This window comes from Solea senegalensis, linkage group LG7, assembly GCF_019176455.1.
Source record: "Solea senegalensis isolate Sse05_10M linkage group LG7, IFAPA_SoseM_1, whole genome shotgun sequence".
NCBI classification, from domain to species: Eukaryota; Metazoa; Chordata; class Actinopteri; order Pleuronectiformes; family Soleidae; genus Solea; species Solea senegalensis.
In genome coordinates this window covers 20,008,192-20,014,809 of record NC_058027.1, presented here as the reverse complement: position 1 = coordinate 20,014,809, position 6,618 = coordinate 20,008,192, and positions in this window count along the sequence as shown.

The following is a 6,618-nucleotide window of genomic DNA, read 5'->3' as shown; positions in this document are numbered from 1 at the left end:
TAGTGTGTCGTCCAAAAAACGTGATAGCATAGTGTGTCGTCCAAAATTACAAAAAAAGGTCATATGTCGTCCAAAATCGGTCAAAAAAATCATAGTATAGTATGTCTTCAAAAATCACCCAAAAAATGTCATAGTATAGTATGTCATCCAAAAATTCACCAAAATGTCATAGTTTAGTAAGTCTTCCAAAATTCACCAAAATGTCATAGTTTAGTATGTCGTCCAAAATGAGACAAAAATGTCATAGTTAGACGACTATTTTTAATTAAACAATGCATTAAATTGTGTGAAGTGACCCTTGGCTTTATCATATCTGGCCAAAAAAAAGTTTGGACACCCCCGGTCTAAAAGCTCCAAGCTTTAGACTGGCAGTAAGAAGCAGGCACGATCAAAATTTTGTTGCTGTATTTCTATTTTATTATTATTATAAATATTTTATTGTACTATGTAGGTTTAAGAGGTTGCCACAGTCTTCCATGGGTAAACAAACAAAACCAACAGAAATGCATGTCCCAAACACAAAACAGGATAACACTCACATCGTTTGATTGTACAATGAGAAAAGAAGAAAGTATAAAACAATTCTGAACATATATATAGAAAAATGCTGGTCATTGTGTGACACAGTCACTAGCGTGGTCTACAAAACATGTGCGCGGTTTTCTGTAGGTTACTGTTTCCATTCTGCAAATACAACATGAACATTATGCATTCTGCAGCAGGTTTGGAAATTGCCATCCGAGCCAAATGCCACAGATACTGGCTCCTGTAAACGCACAGGCAAGTCACCAACAATTACGTGGAGGTGCTGTTTAGTATTAAAAATATTGTTGGCTGACAAAATAGCAAAAAAATGGTGGCTGAAATGTATATGACAGCAAAATTTAATACAGCAGCTTGTTTGTTCAAGTTTTAATCGGTTGTTGAAACGCAGTGAAGTTTAGTGAAATCAGGTCAGTCTATTTAAACATTCAACTAAAACTTTGTATCAGACAGACCTACACACTCAATACTCAAATATATTTGCAAAGAAAAGCAAATAAATCTTTTACAGTTTTAAAAAGTATCAGTTTTGCTGGGTATCCCTCACATACACATTAACCTGGATTTTTCCAGTTTTTGGAAATGTTGTTGTCCTATGTTGTAGTTTGAAAACATCCTAGTTGTATTTTAGCCTGGATAGATGCTGCTGTAATGTGTGTGTGTGTATCAATCACTTTAAATGCTCAATTTTTCTGTATGAAAAGTTCTATATAAATACAATCTGATTCATTGAATGGTCGATGTGTTTCCAGGTGTGTAAGACAGAGATGCAGGGCTGAGAGGATCAGCTCCAACATTTCTGAGTAGCACCAGTATTGATTCATAACATATGACTATGGAGTCTGAGATATCCAACACGTTTGCATGGACACACACACACACACACACACACACACACACACACACTTCCACCTGGGCTATTGATTTGATTGTATGCAAAAGAATGGGAACTTAAAATGTCATCCCTGCATTTGCATACAAATGGCCCACTTTGCTGTTTTTGTTACTGGGCAAAATAGATGAACCGCATGATCATTGTGGGTAGGGAGTGAAGCAGACCAGGAGTGTGCTGTGTTGAGGACAGCAAAGCATATCCAGATGACTGGGACACAACACTGTTACACAATACACCCCTAAGAGGCACAAACAGCACAGTTTACACAGGGCTATAATCTAAAATGAGATGACTCCATGCAGAGCTACAAATTAAATAAAGCCAAAATCTGGATTCCATTATCATGTCTCCCACTGCCTACATTTTTGTAACATTTAAATGGTAAAATAAATATGAACGTTGCTATATCAAACAAGGCTCTAACCAGTATTTGTTTTGTGGGAACACTTTGAGAAATGAAAAGCTAGTACGGTAAACACAGCCTTTTCTGCCTAAATGTTGTGAGTGGCACCAAATGTTTCTGGGTGTAGTAATTGCTGGCAGATTTGTAGATGTGTGTTTTAATTAGCCTCGACAGGCTGTTGATGGCATTACACAAGTTGTTCCTGTCAACCAGGCCCTAGAGATGAAAAAACAACAGCGATCACCACTGTGGACACACTGCAGTGACTCCAAATTAGCCCCAAGTTAATGCTAACATCCAGCAACTAGAGCTGAATGACCACACATCCAAACAATTGTCCCGTACATTTGTTAATGGGTCGTGCTGGAACCGATTTGCAGATCCTAAAAGTTAAAAACACTTTCATCTACAAGATCAAATGCAATTTTTACCAATTAGACTTGGGACTCCGGTCCCCCCTGAAAATGATCCCACTATGAAAGTGCAGATCATAATACACTTCTGTTATCTGCACACAAATCTAAAGAGCTGCTTCAATATGAGAGTTATCACTCCTTATAATCCTTAAGTTTTTTTAGGCCTTGTACCCTCCCACGGACTCCCCCTGCACCTCATCTACCTTACACAAACCTCCTCTTATGTGGCTTCCCCTTTCCCTCAGTGAAGGATCCACATCACTAAGATGGCAGCTGTCACGGAGAGCTTTTTTTCCACTTCTACGGCCACACGCGGCCAAGATTTATTAGTCTCTTCAACCAAAATGTAATCTTCACCATGTTGGTTTTTAAGAGTGGGGAGGGGAGGCTTTTCTTTTTTGGTGCTTTGATAGTCATGTCTACTCAGCTGGCATGGTGGGACAACATGCTCCAACACCAATACCCCAAACCCACAGAGACAGCTAAGTGATTTATTGGCCTCTTTTTTTATTGAGAGGGCAACAGAGAGAATGAGAAAGAAACATAATTAAGAATAACAGTGTCATTGAGCCCCGTCTGCAATGTTGCATGGCACAAAGGTAACACAGGTGGAGACATTTAAATGGGTTTAGGTTTTATGATGATTTAAGGAATGGAGTTTTGTTTTCGAACATTTCCTGCAGCTTATCATAACATGCCCTTTCATTTATTTCATAGAGTTATTTGCTTAGTTTTTATGCCTTCATTAAAAGGCACCTTTAAACCGTTTATTATACATTATAAAGAATGTCAGCTCATGATGAAGTCCTCTGTTATTATGTGTCACTACTGCACCGGCCAAACTATGTCTTCTACAAAAAGAGGGATTGATGTTATTGTCTTATCATGGTATTATAATTCAAACAATCTTCCTTGTACTTTAATCCAAGTTGCAAAACGTTACCCAGAGACAAACTAGCCCAATCCTGGCACAATCCCACCCCAGATAATAGTTTCCATGTACACGACCATGGTATAAGAGACAGATATTTTGAACTCAGCTGGAGAAAAGAACAGTCCTCATCATTGTAGAGTGAGTAAATGTACCTTATAAAATGCAGGAAATTACATGTAATAGAAATGATGTACCATTCTGTGGTTGCAATTGGGAGACATGCAGACTTCAAGGAGACAGTTTACAGAGATCACAGCCAGTGAATCATAACATTTCAAAGAAAGGCAGGAGAGACAGATGCAGAAAGGAAAGGAATGGAAAGAGACAGTCAGGCAGACATCTCTGTGAGTGTCGCAGAGATAAAGGCAAATTAGATAGAGAAACAAGAAAAGGGGTGAAGACAGAAAGTTAAAGGAAAGTGAGAGGCCCGTGATAAAAAAATAAATCACAGACCAATGCCCTTTGCCAAGACAGATGTCTCCAAGTGAATAAATAATGAAGGGTAACAGTTTCACAACATCATTTTAGATTGCCAGTTCTAAACCAGGGCTATGACTACTGCTGCTTGTTCTCTGGCCATGACTCAGGCTGCCCTCTGCCCCAGGGGAACCTTCCAGACCCGTCACTTCACGTCTCCTTGAAAATCAAACCCAAAGCCTGGCAAACACATGGGGACGTGTGACTCTTGGTGGCTGAGTTACGTGTGTCACACAACTCTGAGAAGTCGCGTCCCTCCCTCATGACTGACCAGGCTAAATATGTGCACTTAAGCAAGCTCTTACACACTGTTTCCTTTCTCGGTGACCATTACACTAATGTGGCTGGATGTGTGCTCTATAGCTTAGCATAGTGTCACTTAGCTTAGCGTTAGGCACTTTTGGTATCTGATAATAAAATCTAAGGAGCTGCTTCAATACTAGAGACATCACTCCTTATAATCCACATGTCATTTTAGGCCTTGTATCCTCCCACTTCACTAAGTCATCACAGACCAGAGAGAAAAACTGAATAAGTTGCTGTCTCTTTATAATTTTCTTCATTTCCACTGGTCAAAAAAAAGTTCAACTCTAGATTTAAACAGGTTTTTCACTAACGTGTTTAATGTTTTGAATCTGTATTCACTCCCAGGTCAAATGACTCTGCAACAAATGCAGGATTTATCTACTTTGGCTCAGCATCAGTGTGAATGCAAGACCCAGGTGAACACGTTCATTTCTTCTTTGTCTGCAGCACTGTTACCCTTAATGTTTGCAGCAATCCATACTTTTTAAAACTACAGTGCTCGGATCAACTAAACGATTGATAATGCATAATATTATCAAGGGCTATAGCTGAGTTGTTGCTTTTCTTACCCTGACTCATTTTTTGTTTCCGGCACATCCGTGATGTCACAACTAATGAATGGGTGATGCAGAAGTGGGGAAAAAACAACATGGGGCGGAACAATCACTGGCAAGGAGAATGGTGTTGATCGCATTTATTTAGCAGTTTCACCCGGGATTTTTAAACCCTATATTTGCTCATTTTCGATCGAAAGAGGCTTCGCATTATATCTGTCAAAATGTGGTCTTGGGAAAGCTGTTTGTTCAGCATGCGAATGTGGCCAAAGTGCATTCTAGCTTGGGATTGTAATTTGTTCCTGAAACACTTTTTAAAGTTATTTCTTGAACTCCTCTTCACATCTGGATAACCACCAACAAGTGGAAATGTCTAAAGGGGGAAAAGAAAATCAATGTAGGAGTCTGGCGTGTAGGCAGGCCAGATATTGACAGATATGCCAGCAAATCAGTGTGTTTGGTCCTGACAATCAGTATGTTTGGTATTGTTTTATTGCATGGGTTTAAATATTGTAAAAACCCATTTAAAATTCAAGGACTATAGCTTTCATTTTATTCCAGGTCAAGCTGCATGTTTCCAGCTGTAACGGTGCGTCAGACTGGTCTTTTTCATTTCTGCATGTGGATTTTCACAAAGAAAACCAACTAAAAGTGCAACATTCTGAATGTAACTTTCTTTTCTTGACAGTTGACATCACAGTTGTCAGCGATGACAAATAACTGTTGCACGTGTGTTTTCCTTCACCCTGACTGTGACTATGACTAGTCTACTCTTTTGCACACGATTTATTGCAAAAGAATAATAACAATAATAAATGCAGAGATTATTTTTTTTAATGAGTGGCTATTTTATGAATTGTCATGCTGGTTGAATACAGCCTGGAGACGAGAGCTTCCTCACTCGTGGGTTTACACAGTATGCCAGCTTGTCTGCATTTTGCCATTAGCCATAAAGTATATTTACCGAACATAGGGAAAATAAATCTCGGGGCAATGAAATGAATGAGGTGGATATAAATATTTTGTCATATTTTACCATTCGTGAAAGAACATCAAATGCCTAATCCAGGGAGGAATTGAGTAGAAAAGCCTTGGCCTTGTACCACAGTTCAGCTGTCAACACCACTTCACCAGAATTCAGTAGTGTTATTGTAAAAGGGAGTATCTATAAGTGTTAATGCACTGTGCATCCCGTTAGAGTTATTGGAATGATTTAGAAACATGCTCCTGTTTAGTATAGAGCTAAGGCAGAATAAAGGGCCTCAAGCTTATACATATACATCCTCAAACACATGCAAACACAATTACATCCAAACACACACCCACATAAACATGAACATACACACTATACAGACTGCTCTCTGTCTTCTTATTTGCACAAACTCAATCAAATGATTTTCTGACTAGCAATAAAGCGGTCTTTATTTTGCTTGGCTGGGCATACGTCCCGAACCCCCACCTCCACCCCCCACAAAAAAATACTCCCAGCCCTCCAACCGCACAACAGCCGGATCCGTTTTCCCCTAAAATCCCACTGAAGCGCTGCCATGTCGGCTGGAGACAATCAGCTGAAATGCTCCTTAGATATTCCTGCTCCTTTTCAAAAGCCCCAAATTCAATTTATGGACACATTTATTACCATGTCTGTCAGTGACTAAAAGGGAATTTCATAATCAGGAGCACACATCTGATCTGGTCACAGCAGGCTGCCTCACTTGGCCAGTATGTGCTCTATTACACGGTCAGAGCCAGCCAATCCACAGAGGAAAGGGAAAACATGGGCAAACAAAAGACTAGGTAGTTAGACATGGGATGGGGGGCCCTTAGATGTAGCATTTGAAATAAAGCTGATCTGATTTAAGAGTGGGGGCCGCAAGGGAGAAAATCTGTTAACTCAGCACCAGAGCAAAGGCCTTGACCATGTGATGAGGGATCACAAAGCACCTTTCCACAACTAAACAATATTCCCAAAGCATACTCCCTTTTCTGGTGTGATTGAAAACATAAATGGGATGTTTTTGTTTTCTAATGATGTTTTTGTCAGTCTCCAAGTAGCAGAGGGGTTGAGAAACCTAAAGGGCTTCTCTGAA